We start from the raw sequence: 17,186 nt of genomic DNA on the forward strand, positions 1-17,186 counted from the left end.
TGCTTGCACAACTCAAGCAGACGCAGCCCCGGGCGCTGCTTTACACTACAGTCACGTCAGGGTGCTCGCATTAATATAATAGTGAAACATGGCACCTCTGTACTAGGACTGGGACCTCCCAGTCTGCGAGAGCACCTCTCGGTGTCCTACATCAGTTAGCAGGGAAGCATGGGGTGCGAGGCGCAGCTCTGCTAAACCACCTCATCCTAAACCAAAGCACACATATCGTGGAGGGTACTATCCGAGCAATGCACATGCACCTCGGTTCTAGCCTGCTGGAGCACCGCTGCAGCGCCGGACCCTGGCACCCGACAAACCGCTCGGCCAGTGCAGCTCTGTCTGGAGCACTGCTGTGGTGCCGGACCCATGCACCCGACAAACCGCTTGGCCAGTGCACCTCTGCCTGGAGCACTGCTGTGGAGACACACCTACACACCTGACATTCCGCTCTGCTAGTGCACTTCTGCCTGGAGCACCACTGTGGAGCCGGACCCACGCACCCGACAATCCACTCTGCCTAGAGCACCGCTGTGGAGACGGACCCATGCACCCGACAATCCGCTCCATTGGAATCCATGATAGAAAAATAAACACGTGGCTGCCTTTGGCAAAGCGTAAAGCCTAATGAGCGCGTGGGGGAAGCCACGCAGTTAAAGCAATGCACACGTTGGAAAGACGCCCAAAAATGCGGGAGTCCTACCAAAACAAGCCTGTTAACATAGGGAGAGCGTTCTCAGAGCGCCCAATGACAGAGCCGGACTGGCACGTGCAAGGCAGCGTGACGAGGCTTCTGATAAGAAATTTTGTCACAACATCCGTAATGCAGGCGAGCCAGTCCAGGTGGGCCAGCACAAAAAGTCAAAGGGAGGCAACACAGATAGCTCCTTTCCAATGGCTGGCCACCGTTTAGCATAAACGGTGACGCCAGCCAATGGAAATGAGGGGCGGGGCTTAAAACCCTTTTCTAAAAGTACTCATCTGCAATAAATCTCGCCGAGCGAGGTGCGCATGTGTGCAGCAACGCTAGGCGAGACCTAAAAAAGAAAGGGGAAACATGACAAACAATGCCAGGACTAACAGGAGCTGACACTTACACCTCAATTGTCTGTGTCCTGTCCCCACAAAAGGGTTTTGTGCACAGCTGTAATGAGTCTGCAGCCAGGACTGCCACTCTGCTGACCGGGAAGAACTGTTTTTCTGCTGTGCTGCCATGCTTCGGCCTCACAAGCAATGCATTGTATTTCTCTTGTTTGCCTCTTCATTTTCACCCTTTTATGCCCTTGTAGATTTATTTCCCGGGGCTTCAGTGTTCATTTTCTGTTTTCACAGAGAAGACATTTTGCTGGCAGGGGAGACAGCTGCAGGGGAGCAGTCAGTGTGCAGTGGGACCTCCCCCCTTCTGCCTCCTCCCACGGTTGCATTCCAGGCTCTTTAAAAGCAGAGTGTCTGTGTGTGGAGGCGTGCACTGTGCAGAGGGATCCTTCGAGCACGGACTGAAGCACCTGTACCTGCAGTGACCTCTTCAGACACCAGGTAAGGGACAAGAAATGTGCGTGAGTCCAAACCAGCGCCCCTGCTGCAGGTACCTGAGGCGATGGCCTGGCCCTGACTGAGAGCAGAGTGTCTGTGCACAGAGGCGTGCACTGTGCAGAGGGATCCTTCGAGCACAGACTGAAGCACCTGTACCTGCAGTGACCTCTTCAGACACCGGGTAAGGGACAGGCAGTGTGCGTGAGTCCAAACCAGCGCCCCTCCTACAGGTACCTGAGGCGATGGCCTGGCCCTGACTGAGAGCAGAGTGTCTGTGTGTGGAGGCGTGCACTGTGCAGAAGGATCCTTCGAGCACAGACTGAAGCACCTGTACCTGCAGTGACCTCTTCAGACACCAGGTAAGGGACAGGCAATGTGCGTGAGTCCAAACCAGCGCCCCTGCTGCAGGTACCTGAGGCAGTGGCCTGGCCCTGACTGAGAGCAGAGTGTCTGTGCACAGAGGCGTGCACTGTGCAGAGGGATCCTTCGAGCACGGACCGAAGCACCTGTACCTGCAGTGACCTCTTCAGACACCAGGTAAGGGACAGGCAATGTGCGTGAGTCCAAACCAGCGCCCCTGCTGCAGGTACCTGAGGCAGTGGACTGGCCCTCAGTGAGGTAACACGGGAAAGCAGGGACAGACGCCTCATACTCCGTGATTTATGGTTAACACTTGCAAACAGCGCTAACCCTTACGAGTGCGCATTGTCATCAGTTGTATTTCAAAACAGGGAAAGCGTTTTAGCTCTGCTGTTGTTGGGAGAGCCAGGTGCCAAATCTCTAAATCTTTGTACCTTGATGAGTCGCTCACCGTGGATTTAGTCATTCCTAATTACAAACTACATTTAGAGGTGACAATGAAAATAACACATTTCCGCCCGTAATCTCTTCTCCCATATCCAGCGATTTGGAGGCACTTTTTTTTCTTGTCTCTCAATCAAGAGCAATATATTTTCCATGTTGATTGGACTCTACGAAACAGGACGTTTTCGACCACTCCGCCTGTTCTTGGAGTAATGTGGCGTCCTATATTCAGAAACTGCATTGAGAACATGAGAGAGGCAGTGAGTGGACGAGTGAATATGTGTTTGTGGGATTTGTGTAAGCAGGAACTTAGCCAGACTGCCTCTGCATCAAGAATTCTGCGCTTTCCTAAACGTGGAAGGAAGTCAGTCCTGGTGGAAACTGTGACGTCATTCCACTGAGTGAAGCTCTTCGGGCATGCGTACATGTTTACATAAGCTTGTGAAACAAGGACTGGGGGGATCGTGTTTTTTGCGCAGAATGAACACACGCTTGACCTGTTAGAAACAACTGTGACCGAGCACTGAAATCTCAGCCTTGAATGTATGTCTGGGTCTCTTGCGCGCGCAGATGTGTTCTTGTCACTAACACTCTGAACTTCACTTCACAGTGAATGGGGCATTGCACCCCTTACTCCGTGTCAGTCTCCGGAACTGCAGGTACCCAGACTTCCTAATTCTACCTTTATCTTGTTCCTCTGTAGTGATAGCTGTGCAAATTTGGAAAAATGCAACTTCCCATCTCTCCGATGCTGCACTGATAAAAGTGTTTGTTCGTCCGCGCTTTCGCCGCATTCTGTGATGAGTGAGTGAATCATTCGGGCGCCACACGTGTTGAAATGCCTGGTGCGCGCTATTGTGGTACCCAGGCGCGTTGCGCGCCTGGGTACCACAATAGCGCGGGGGGCGGCTGAAGCCCTGTGAGTCCAATGGGTGTTGCACCCATTGGTCTCACCGGGCTTCAGCCCCCCCCCCCGCGTCATGTGTGTCAGCTCGGCTGAGACAGCCTCGCGGGCCGGCGTCCGTCTAATTACAGCCGGACCCGCGTACTTCACAGGTCTTTAAAAGACCACTCACTCGTTAATGAGGCTTTTGATGTGTTTTCACCCCTTTTACAGCCACTCTGCCTATGGCTGGCAGACTTACCCCACCCCCCCTCCCCCCGAAATCTTTTTCAGCCCCCCCCACGAAATGTGGCTCTACCATACATGCCAACATTTCAGAAGAGCAAAGTGGGAGATTTAAATAAAAAATTTAAAAAAATCAGGAGAATGGGGCCTTCAATCGGGTTTCTTTCATGTATGGACTTTGGAAGTGTGCTGCTGCAGGATCGGACATTTAAAAGCAAATTCACGTGATTTTTTTTTATCACCTTTCAGAAGCATGGAGCGCAATGGCAGGCAGAGAAAGAGGGGGATGCAAGAGTCGTGCACTGGCCTGGCAGGTTGCGGTCAGTGCATACACCCCCCTCCCTCCCCCGTCAGCCCCGGCTGAAACAGATTCCGGGCACACACACAGCCGCCCCCCCCCCCCACCCCCACCAGTACTTCACAGGTGTTTAAAAGACCATTCGGTTGTTAATGGGGCATTGTTGGTTTTCACCCCTTCTAGAGCCCCTGCATCGCCATTCTGACTATTGCTGGAAGAATTAGCACGTTACACATTACCAAGCCCTGTCAGCTGAAACCCCGAGGAATCGGGTTTTTGCATGCAGGAATCGGGAGGCGGGAGACTAGCCTTCAAATCGGTAGTCTCACGCCTGAATCGGGAGTGTTGGCATGTATGCTCTAGTTGCCCGCCTGGTGCCACTGCAACAATCTCCTGTATAAATAAGAGGTGCCACACTGGCCGCTGCCCCAATTTACGAAAGAGCTGACGCGTTGCCACATCGACATCCGTTCCTGGGAGTGTATTTACGAGCGCAGATTTTCCACTTGTGAATTGGTGCCGCTGTAGTTCAACGTGACGCGCTTAGTTGAAGAACGCTGTGGAGTTTATTTTCACCTGCCCGCTGGTGCCGGTTACGGTTACTAATATTTTAGAACCGAGGGAAATGTGTATCCATATGTTTATTTAATTTAAAACGCTGTTTCTGATTACTTCTCTGCAGTTGACGCACAATGCACATTGACGCAGTTGTTACATGCAATGAATTGCTTTAGCACTACATACCGTACGCAATGCAGGAGTACGTATAAGCATGCGGGGCGTTGGATAGTGGGTAGTTTGTGGTGGGCAGTTGCTTCTGTCTCTTAAAACGAGCTCTTGATAATAACTTGAGGGGAACCTCACCGTCTTGGGCAACAAGGAAGAGACAGCGTTTAGTGCCAAAAAGCCAATTCCACGCTCATTATGTTCGTACTGCTAGCCATCTTTTCGTTTCCACTCATCCATAAAACTCACTTTCCAGTCGTGAATAGACTCAGGTTTGATTCCATGGATAGTGCATACATACATTTTTATTAATTACTAACCTTTCTGTAACCCCTCCCAGGCGGCAAGCTCGCCCCTTCTTCTTGGTGCCCTGTCCTCTGTCTCCCTTTCCCCCATAAATCATTCCAGGTACAACATATTATGGTGCATAGAAAGGCCGCAGTTTATTTAGAACATGGATTATACATCTTGCAACTGACTGGTTGGACCTTCACAATCATCCATGTTACTTTACATCACACATTGTCCACCCCATGCTTGGCGTTGTCCTTGTATGACAGCACTACCCTGTTCGAGGGGCCCTTATTTGCAAATGTCTAGGCTTCCCTTGCTACCGACTTTGTGGGCGTCCGTTAGGTCTGGCCCGGGCTGCAAGTGCCATTCTGCTTTCCCTGGACCCTTGCTGGCCACTCGCCTGCTCCTCGGTGCCCCTGCCGTGTGGCATCCCAAGGACACAGTGTGAGCAGCTCTTCAACCTATGGTACTTTCCCCTTTGGATCTTTCTCTGGGTTGCCTCAGATGCGATGGGTCTTCATATGTCCAACGTCCCCTTTTGACCCCCTTGTCTCCTTCTACTGTCATTGGACGGCTAGCAGTCTGAACTGGGGAGAGCAATCTGAGGTGCCCCCCTTTTTGCTGGCTTTTCTTTTGGGTGCTCCCGCCTTCAGGAGGAGCTCCGCACGGGTCCGTACGAGGTCTGGCTTTGCCTTCCCGGCCCGTGTTCCTTTTCGCGTCCAGGCGAGGACACAAGATCCAGAAACGCCAAAAATAGTCTTACGGTTCATCAGTGTGACGTCTCTGCTAGTGTCAAAGGTCAGAGTGCAGCATGTACATTAAACAGTGCAGACCATGCCTTGCTTTATGGTACCCATACATTGCTCTTCCATGTGCTCTCTATTGCAGACTCACTGTATGATCTTCAGCACTGCAGTGGGAGGGACTGCGGTAACCATGCCAGCGAAGCCCAGTGTGCATTCATTGCAGGTAGTATGTAGAATCCGCCTGTGTGTGGGCCTGTGATGGGCACCTTCTTCACTAGCCACCAACAGTTGACCACCTTGACCTTGACCAGAAGGGCTGTTTGCCATATATTTATAGCATATTAAGTGTGACTTGAGAAGCCTGATCGGTAAGGGTTTGGGATTTGAGCAGGGAGTTTTCACAGGGCTCCACTTCCTCGGTGATGTAGTGCCTTTTTGTAGGTATTTCTGTGCCAGTTCAGATAGACCTAGACGGTACTTATGAGGCAAACGCAGCTTTACTCATAGGTTGACTGCTCAAACGCCAATGTAACCACGTCAAACGACCATACTTGCAGATTAATCACTGCTACTTCCCAATCTGGTCCTTATGCATGAAGCTCTCTGCCTCTCTGGGTCCTCTTCATGCTACATGAAAACTTAGTTAAAAACTGAATATTGAGGTACTGTGACCTAACCAGAAGTTCTCCATTTGTAGCTTCCAATGGTCAATAGTTGCTTATGTCACTAACCCTATTTAGGTGTCTTAGTCCGTCCGGATGATGACTGAAAACATTTAAAAACGATCTCTAAATAGTGTGGCTATGCATTTATTGCCAGCCTAGTGACTGTGCTGTGCTCCGTGCATGCACTAGTTGTCAAAGCTCTCTGGAGAGCGTGCACAAGATCACCCTGGCCGCCAATAGCATAGACAAGCTCACACAGTCCTTTTGAGCTTAGTTATTTTTCATGTTGTAAGTCATTTAGGGCCAGATGCACGACCCTAAATTGCATACGCAAATGGGTTTGCGACCCGTTTGCGCTTGCCAAAATAAGTAGGGCAATGTACAAACCCTATTTAGCGAGTCACAATTTATTTGACACTTGTTAAATAGGATTTGCAACTCACAATTAGGAAGGGGCGTTCCAAGGGCGTCCCCTCCTAATTGCGTCTCTCAACCCTATGTAAGAATGTTATGCGACCGCAATCGCAGTCGCAAAAAACTTGCAAATTACTCCTCTCTTCACGAGGGTGGTAATGCACTTGCAGAAGGGAAGAGATCCTTTGCAAATGCAGGGTAAAATATTTCTTAGAGGCAGGCAATGGTCCTAGGGACCACTAAATGCCCTTAAAAAATGAAATAAAAAAGTTTAATTTTTCTTTTTTTAAATGCAGCCCGTTCTCCTTTAAGGAAAACGGACTGCATTAAAAAAAAACTGCTTTGTTCAAAAGCAGTCTCAGACATGGAGGTCTGCTGAGCACAGCAGGCCACAATACCTGGGAGGGCCAGCAATTCCCAAAGGGTCGCAAATTGCGAGTCCCTCATGAATATGGATGAGGCATGCAATTTGCAACCTCATTGAGAATCGCAAACAGGGTCTCTGACACTGTTTTACATCCCAATTTGCGAGTCGCAAATTGCGAGTCGCAAATTCGGAGGTTGTACATCTGGCCCAAAGTTCTAGGTTTGCATGTGCACGGTCCTACAGGAATGTGTTGGATTACATCAGAGGCTGTACGGTTCACACATTTGGAAAGCTGAAGTGGACGTGGAGTTTGGTGCAGTTGTACTGTGGTGTGCAACTAGGAATTCTGATTAGAGCTGTACTCGGGAGAAAATTGATCCTATTTAATCCCTAATTCCCCTTCCTTAGAGGGGAATGAGAGAAAGGATGGGTGCAAACCTGTCCACTTTGCTTTCGCCAACCACACTCATTGGTTCAGGCCAAGCTCTACTGCTGTGTTGGAGGCATGTTCTTGGCTTAGCCACTGGAAAACGTAGTCCCTCTTAAGCACAAATTTGCTACACTGCCATATAGCCAGCCTGCTGCTTAGTTTGAAAATATTTTAATGAAAAAAGACCTCTCACTTAAGCAGATAAAAATGTATTAACACCGCAGGGACTCTGTGTTTCACACTTTCCAGAAGTTGACATCTTTCAGCTGTTGATTGTTTTTATCCAAGCATTGAATCAGGAGGCAATTTTGCCTAGATATGGTAATACCCCGAACTGATGTACTGGAGAATGGTTTTTGACTGCGGCAGGAAACATGCGCACTGCACTATGATCTAAAGAGGAAAAAAACACCTTTGACTCTCTCCAATGCACTACCGTATGTCTCACCCTATACCTCTCCCAATATATCCTCTACCTCCACTCTCTGACTCATCCCAAACCTCATTCTGCTGCTATGATCTCCAAAATAACCCTTTCTAGACTTCCCTCCTCTATCCCTCTTTGGATCAACCCAAACCTCATTTTAATACAATGAACTCTCAAAAATATCTCTAAATTCTTCCCTTATATATCCCTCCTTTGACTCATCCCAAGCTCATTCTACTGCTATGATCAACCAATAAACACTTTCTAGACTCTTCCCTCTCCCATTAATCCATTAGCCTTTTCAATCCAACTAACAGATTCACATGTCCACTGCTTAAATTAACTCATATTTCCCTTTACTAGTCCACCACTAATCCTTTTTGGGTCCTAGAATTGAGTGCTACTCGCTGAAAAGTGCTTTAAAGCCTCGTCTGGAGCTATATAAATACAATAACAGTTACAATCACAATGGAGTAACAATCCAGAAACCAGTGGCTTCTTCCGTCACTCGTCTGTATGCTTTCCTTTGACCCAGAGCATCGCTACAATTCCTGTTTGTCCAGGTTTGTGCAATAGAAATACCATCTACATACAAAGATATATTTTTATATATGTACCTTACAATGGGATAGTGTGGCGTTTTTGTTTTTAGTTTGTGGCAATGGTTTACCATCATCAGTTGATCATTCACTTTGGATCTTCCGGTTTGACAGGAGAGAGATCCAGGTACAAATGCCATGCTCGGACCCTGAAAAGTCTTATAAATGCCCAGATGCCATAAATGCCTATATATAAAACCATAGCAGTGCTGCATTATTATTCTTTGAGAATAAACGTTGTAAACCATTCACACTTAATATGAGGACACCACTAAAGTGTGCTCCATGTTGGCACTCTTGCACTGCCATGCCCTCCACCACAATGTATGGCAGGCTACTGCTAGAAATGCTATATCTTCAGTAGTATATATGCACCCGTCTTCTGAGCAGAGACTGTATTTCTAAGATGTGTACAGCTTAAGGGATAGGTCCTCTGTGCGGAGCCTTAAGTAACTAAACATATATTTGAATGCAAAATTGGATAGAGGGGCAATGAGAGCCATTCATAATCCTAAAAGTAATACAATAATAATAGGAGGTAATGCCTTTTCTGTTTAAGATTTTTCTCACAATAAGTGGGCACAATGTTATCATGGGAAGGATGATCATAATATTAATTAAAAAAATACACTAATTTATATAGAATATGTGGTTGAAATGTAAACAAGAAAGGATGGATATATTATTGCACAATAATCAATTCATACTTTGGATTATTGAGCACAATGAAAATATGTTATTGCACAAACACCAATGTATAACAGGTCGTGTTACAGCAGATATGTGAAAGGTGCTCCCTGAACATGTAGGGTGGACATGAAATGAATTGGGGCCTGATGTACAAAGGCCTTTTGCTATTGCGTAAGCTCCAATTCACAGAACCAAGCTTTGTGTGACCACAAAAAGACCTTTTGGTATGTCCAAAACTCAAATTGTGATTCGGTAACACATTACCAAATCACAAATTGGGTTTGCATGCACATACCTTATCGGTATCTGGAAAGGTTGTAAAAAGGGTGTCCCTTTTAAATACTGATTTAGAATGGTATGTAGTAATGTTTTGCAACCAACTTTCTGTCGTAAAACATTACTGTTTTACTGACTACGCAAGTGTGGTGGTAACCCATTCCCAATTTGGAAGGGGTCCCTAAGAAACCCCTTCCCCTTTGTGAATGTTGAAAAAAACATTTGTTAAGAGCAGGCAATTCTCCCATGGACGCCTACTCTTAAAAAATTTTACTTACACTTTTCAAATTTTTGTTTTAAAACACATCCCATTTTCTTTTGAGGAAAACGGGAGAAAAAAGATTGCTTTATTTAAAAGCAATCACAGGGATGGTGGTCTGCTGTCCCCAGCAGACCACCATCCAGATGATAGCTGAGAATCATAGTGGGCCGCAGTTTGAGACCTTCCTCATTAATATTCATGAGGTAGGTCAAATTGCGACCCACTATATTTCAGTCTTTTCCAAATTGGTCAATTTGTACATAAGTCAGTTAGCACAACAGCACACGAGTTGCAAAAATGCTGCTCTCAAATTGAGACCAGTCTTGTGTGACTAGTGCTTTGTACATCTGGCCCTTAGTGAGGGTACAGTAATTTATATTTTGTAATACTGCAGTTATTTTCACTTTACATTGCATCTGTTTTCTAAAGGAAGTTTGATATTATCCGACGTGTGACCTGTGTGTGATTGAATAGCGAATTGTCCGTTTATAACCAATGAATGTTATAGGTTATGCATTGAGGAACATTTACTTTTTATACATTTTCCCTGGTGAGGAGGGGAATTTTCCATTGCTTTTTATTCCCAATGTTGCTCCGTGAGATATCTAAATATTGACTCATTCAGATGTAGTCTATCCCTAAACAAGTGTCCTTCTTCAGGAGGTATCTTGAAATGGCCAACCTTTAAGCCAAGCATGCACTCTGGACAGATGCACTGAATGCAAGACCGGTCTGGAGGTCAGGGTCTGTTTTCAGGGGCAGGTTATGCCCCGCGGGCTCAGAGCACTGCTTTATGCACAAAGAGCCCATAGATTATGTCTCTTCCAATGGACTTCAGCACTGTTTAGCCTCCCAGAGGCCTTCACTGGGATCGCTGATCTCAATAGCGACATGATAGCTTATAATGTTTTCATGTAATCAGTGACATCACTTTTGAGGCCATCATCAGTGTACTGGTTGTATGACTCCTATGCTAAAACCTCCCAACAACAACAACAACAAAAATAACAACAAAACACAACAGCATGACACCGCATAGGACTACACAAAACAAGACAATAAAAAAACAAACACGAAAACAGACACAACTACAGCAGGGGGCTAGTAATACTATTTGTGTACAGGAAAGCACACCGAGCTGGCATTAATGAAGAAATGAGGAATGCAATTCCAATCTCACAAGGGTCTTTTTATCCTAAAATGCTTGCCTTCTTGGACTTATTTCCTGCCTTTGAGTGGATTACAACATCTTCTATACTGCTACCCTCAACCAAGTCTTCCAATAGAGCATCATATGTGTTTTCAGCACAACCGTACCACTAAAATATCTACTCTTCTCAGGGACCCTGGTCTCATGCAGTGTACCAAAAGGTTTCCCTTTCCTCTGTATCTATTAAACATTTACATTAATATCCTCATGGTTCTCCTTGGTGCAGCCCACCTCCACTTCTCAGCTATTGCTGGCAACATGCAAATCTACCAAGCATTTCAGTTGAGAAATTAAACGGCAGGGCAAAATAACAATCTATCAAAATTAATACCACAACATGACTAAACAACATGGCGGCAGAGAACATGCCACACAAACCACTACAGAATAGCATATCAAAAGAAAAACATGAAACAGAGCACGATAAAATACCAGCAGAACACCGCAATACAACACAACACAACCAACGCACCAATGCAGCACACACACACACACACACAACTATAACAAACCAAAACTGCAATACACCAAAGCAGACCACATAAAAAAACGACTTAATGGCACAATTAAACCCCACAAAAGAACACAAACTTTGCCCATCATTCATTCATGTGAACATTCCGATGACTTGCATGAAGTGAACATTTACATTTCTGCAATCCATGTAGTCAGTGGTAGCAGAACAGAGAAAATCTACATTGTGTGATTGGTTTCAAATATGAAACATGGACTCATGTGGCGATGTCTGGCCACCCACTGAAATGGCACTCCATGCAGGGCTCATAGACTCTGGAGGGGAAAATTCTTCTACACAGCTGTCAACAGGTGTCCTTGGAGCCAGAATGAAAGGAACATGAATGAGACAACAGCAACATAACTTTGAGGTTATTTTTCACATGAGAAGTCACAGTTAAACAGAGTTCTTCAATGAAGTCCTGAAGCCAGGACTTTCCTTCAGCTGAGCCTCACAACTCATTCTGTCAGGAAACAGTCAGCTGCTCAAGAGAAAAGTGACTTTCCTTGCTTTTAAACACTGATTTAATTACTTTTGAACTCTGGTTGAACTTTTCACACTGGCAAAGGGGGAGGGCAGGAGTTTTCCTGTCAGCAGAGGGTGTGGAGGGAAAATTAGAGCACCATTTCTGTAGCTGAGAGAGTCTGTGAAAAACAATGAAAGACTGCTGCATGTTTTCCATTTGCTTTTGAATTGCTGTATCAGAAGCATCTGAGAACTTTCAACTCTGAGGTATTTATCTCTCTCCATTTGACAGCTTAGACTCTGCTACACATTTAAGTAGACAAGGGAATTCCTACCAGCAAAGGGTGTAGAGCGAACTTAGATAAAGCTGTGTGTCATTTCTGATAGACTGTTTTTCAACACCCCTTGTTTGAAAACATCCATCCATAATGTTTGAGAATCCCAGAAGTCTGTCCATACCCAAATATGTATTTGCACTTATATTATTACTACCTAACTGCTTTGTGAGGCAACTGGGTATCATATTTGGTTACTAGGCAGTACTTATTTCTTGTCTTCTCTAACATTGAAGATTATCAGTATCGCCAGTGGAAAACCTAATAGAAAGCCATTTTTTACACAAATAGTAGGGAACACTCTAGCTTCGGGCACTTTTACTACTGTCCCACAAGATACAGCTTCAACAGACCTGATTCTAAAAGAGATCTCTGCTGTGGGACAACGATTGGGATCTATGGAGGTCAAAATCTCAGATCTCATGACAGAAATGAAGTCAATAAGGATGGACCTAAAGTCTTTTCATACCAAAGTGGAAACTCTAGATAAACGAACCACCCTTTTGGAAGAAAGATTAGATCAAGCATAGTATTGGGGTCCAGATATCTGCCATTTAAAACAAAAAGTAATAGATTTGGAAGACAGGTCCCAAAGAAATAGCATTTGCTTTTATGGAATTCCAGCAAAAAGGGAAATGAAAAATGATGTGAAGAGCTTGCTACTAACTTTAATACTGCAGCTACTGAACATATCTTGAGTTGCAGCCCCTTGAGTTGCAGAGAGCTCACAGGTTTCAGTCAAGAACTTCTATTTCAACTCTTGAATCAAGACCTAGACCAATTGCCTGTCTCCTGCGTCATGAACAGGTCCATCAATTACAGCTGCTCATAAGCATGGTCCTTACGACTTGGAAGACCATAAAGTATTTATTGCTGCAGACATCTCCGCTGAAACAAATGCCAAACAAAAACCATTCCTGCAACTTAGGCCAAGTCTTCAGAAATGGGATATTAAATATGATCTTTTAGAGCCTGCTACAATGTGGATCGCAATGAATTGGAAATCAAGGGATTATCACACACAAAATGGGGTGCCTAGAGGAGGTTTAAGGACCAGCGAGGGTACACTCCCCACTATTAACCTTGAGCACACAAAGAAACCCACGGGTCCGGGCAAGGTCAATTACACAAAGATGTGCACAGAAGAAACACTACTCCTCAGAAAGAACCTGGGAATCTCCCTTTTAAAGGACGACACCACTCACACACCAATGGTGTCATGCTTCATCATAGAGGTGCCTCCTCGCGTCAGAACCTAGTTCTGGCACGGGCTGCAACACCCTCTCTACGAGAAGGGAGCTCAGGGATGTTTTTCAATGTGGGCACATGGGTTATCCTAAAAACCCTATGTGAGCGTGGCGTGTGGGACAACTAAGTGCAGAGCGGAAAAAGTGTTTGTGAATTAAAACAGCCTACAAATGTAGCGATAAACTTTATTCAGCTCCCCTGTGGCAGGATTAAAAACAATAAACTGTGTAATGAGCCTATCCATATTCAAGATGGCTACATTAATGGGATCAACATGATTCAGCCTTGCTCACCTATAGAAGTGTCGAGTATTTCATCAGGATCGTAGTTGGCATTTACTGCTTATAAATAAGTGCAAGATAGTGCAAATTAAATTTGAAAAATAACAATGAAAGTTTTCTTCATACTGAACCAGATGCTTTCGTGTTCAGTCAAATCCACTGTGTGAACCTGTAATTAAGACAGACAAAGATAGTGTATCTGTGACTGTGACATATCAGAACTGACATTCATATGCCATACCATATTAGGCAAGGCTTACTCAATGCTAGTCTACTGTCAGTGTACGTTTCTGTGGCACTTACCTATTTATGTTAGAAAAGTTGCCACATCTGTCCGGTACTACTAGTACAAGGTACAAATGCCCACCTGGTAAAAGGGAAGGGGGCGTCAGAAGGAAAATATACAGTCTAAGGAGAACACATGGTATAAAACAGTTAGCGATAAGCAGTGTGGTGTCAATGTAGACCAGTCACACAGTATAGACTGGTGAACATTAGAAACCGCTTATGACCTTTATTGATAAGCATTAGGGAAGCGCCGATGCAAGACATAGACAGAGGACCAGTTATGGTGCCCACAGAGATTCCTTGTGAATGGCCAATCAGGTGCATCATTTGTGCAAGGTGTCCCAAAACTGGCGGAACAATTAGCCCAACTAACAGGTATGGGCACGAAAATGAGAGACTCGCCAAATTGCAGCTGAATGTATACTACGGCGGTGGTACAAGTGGAAGTATACGCCTTCATTAGTAACGCTGGCTTAGGCGAAAAACAGGGTGCGTGGGCGATATAAAGAGTTTGTAAGCTCTGAACTCTGAATCGGGCCTTAACAAAATGAAAAGCTATATCCGGGCACACTGCATGTGTGTAATAGCATGCGCCGGTGTGTCAAAGCATGTTTACAATCAGGGCGAGCGCGAGGAATACTACTGCGCAACTGGCGTAATGCCCGAGTATACTAACAAACTGCAGGTATAAGCGCAGTGGTAGACAAGAAAAAACATATATATAGAGTGACTCACCGCAAAGAATAAGCGGCGTGGATAACAATGTCAGTCCAACCGGCAGGGTCAGAGTGAAACTCGGACGCCGGGAATAAATGAGAAAAGACCTTCTGCTCGCAAGGGCTCATGGGAATAGTAGTCCATGGTCAGGAAAACAAGGGAAATGTAGTTCTAAACTATAAAAGGTGAATCTGATCACCCTATGCATGAGCAACAGATATCTGCGGATCACTGCAAAAATGGTTAGGCAGTCCTGCGAGTGAAGGAATGTTATAAATAATTTGCATTGGTGCCTCGGTAATATCAGTGAGTAAATGGCAGTCAGGATAACTCTGATAGAGCAAGGGCCTTGCAATCGCCCGTGGTATTTAACGTGGTGCGATAACAATTAGTACGAGACCGCAGTACAATAGTATGGGGAGCTAAGTGTGAGTGCCCACGGTTGCAAGCGACAGACTGGCAAGACATGATAATTACTAGCCATCATCAGGAGCTCGATACACCCACATCGGGAGACCACGGTATGCCTCAGCACTCGGTGGGTGCGGGCATACAAGTAGGGAATTGATAGAGCTTGTCAGGTGAGTGACAACCAGGGAATCTCATCATTAAGTCCCACCCTGGACGTGCCGGGTCTAAAGACCCAACGCTGATCAATGCACAGAAGTTTGAGTGTGAGCTCACCTGTAGTGGCAAAGAAGTTTTGCTGTAATTCAAAAAAATGTTTTGTCAGTCGTGTGTTCTGTTTAGCGCACCTAATGGTGCTCTTATGCTCTTGTAACCGTATAAGTATTTCACGGGTGGTCATTCCCACATACCTCATGCCACAAGGACACGTTATGAGGTAAATGGCCAGTTCGCTATTGCAGTTGGTGTGATTTGTCAAATGCCAAGGTCTGTTGGTCCCAATGTCTATGTGTTTGGTAGGGTTATTTTGAGCACATACTGAACAGGAACCACGAGGAAAGTGGCCCTGAATAGGTGGTAGTTGCCAGAATGTGTTTTGGTTTGTTGTCTGGCTTTCGGCAAAGGTCTAGTATGTACTAGAGTTTCTCGCAAATTCATGCTCCATGTGCAAACTGTGGTTTTTGTAATGTGAGCCTGCCTTTATTAAGCATCTTCCAGTTACTCAGGATTGACTTATTGACCGCCTTGGAAAGAGTACTAAAGGTGTTCACATAGGTAAGTCTGGTTTGAGGCGGTTTACAGACCGTATTGTCTAGTAAGGCATCACGATGGTTGTTGAGTGCACGTTTTGATGATCTTCTTACCAGTGCTTTAGTGTACTGCCGATCTAATAAGTTGTTTATGAGTATCTGAGCATGTTCATTGTACTTGGCAGTACTGGAACAGTTACGTCGCAGTCTCTAGATTTGTCCAAATAGGAAGTTATCCTGGAGTGATTTAGGATGGTAGCTCCCATAATGGAGGAGAGCTTTCAGGGCCATTGGTTTGGTATGCACTTCGGTGTCCAACTGTCCCTTTGCTGGATAGATTGAAAGATCTAGAAAAGCGAGTTTGCTTTTACAGTATTCACATGTGAATTTGAGATACTCGCTACGCGTATTGAGCCAACTGTGAAAGGCATTGATAGTTGCTTCATCACCTCTCCAAATCACAAGAATACAATCGATGTACCTTTTCCAAACCCGATATGGGTCTGGAAGGGATTGTCGGAAGAGAGTACATTATCTTGCTCGAAGGAATGCATGTACAGATTCGCCAGGCTCTGCGCAAAAGTGATCCCCATATATGTGCCAGACACTTGGAGGTACAATTGAGTTTCGAACATAAAGAAATTCTCTTTCATAGCCAAGGTGGCACACTTCATTATAAAAGAGATCGGTGTAATCGTATCTGGGGGATGTAAATGCAGCAGTTGTTCAACAGTGGCCAGAGTCTGGTCTTGTGGGATGCAGTTGCAGAGTGATTCCACATCAAAGGATACCAGATAGTCAGTGTGGGGATCAAATGGAATCTCTCTAAGAAGCCTGAGGATGTCTTTGGTGTCCTGTACAAACGGCATAGTGCGTACTAGTGGGCATAGAAGGAAATCAACAAACTCTGACAAGGGTTCCAGAATGGAACCAATGCCGGAAATGATAGGTCTTCCGAGTGGTGGTCTTTGTATTTTATAAATTTTTGGTAAGACATAAAAATAGGGAGTAACTGGTTCTTTAGTGCAAAGGAACTCAGCATCCTGTTATAGACTGGGGGTTGGAGCCACATTGTTTAAGAAGAATTTGGATGAAACCAACAGAACAGCTAAACATTACAAATAATCCCTTCTTACCAGCAAGATAACCAAATTTCTTTCTTTCTACGCCTACCAGTAAGCACTATGCCAACATTTGTACAGGACACCAAAGACGTCCTCAGGCTTCTTAGAGAGATTCCATTTGATCCTCACACTGACTATCTGGTATCCTTTGATGTGAAATCACTCTACACCTGCATGCCTCAAGGCCAGA

At 45.3% G+C, this 17,186-nt stretch overlaps 1 protein-coding gene across 3 annotated transcripts in view; it reads left to right on the forward strand.

Moving 5' to 3' along the window:
- The first annotated feature begins 1,444 nt into the window (after positions 1-1,444).
- LOC146863769 (uncharacterized) overlaps positions 1,445-17,186 on the forward strand; it is a 207,415-nt gene continuing 191,673 nt past the window's right edge. Inside the window, exon 1 of one of the 3 annotated variants that reach the window (XM_085627947.1) lies at positions 1,445-1,533. The gene's annotated coding sequence lies outside the window, so the exon portion shown is untranslated. Of the gene's footprint in view, positions 1,534-1,808; positions 1,890-2,005; positions 2,068-17,186 lie in introns of those variants that run through there. The other 2 variants (XM_085627953.1, XM_085627949.1) reach the window with 2 other exon arrangements.

The sequence above is a fragment of the Triturus cristatus genome, chromosome 2_1 (assembly GCF_964204655.1).
Source record: "Triturus cristatus chromosome 2_1, aTriCri1.1, whole genome shotgun sequence".
NCBI lineage: Eukaryota > Metazoa > Chordata > Amphibia > Caudata > Salamandridae > Triturus > Triturus cristatus.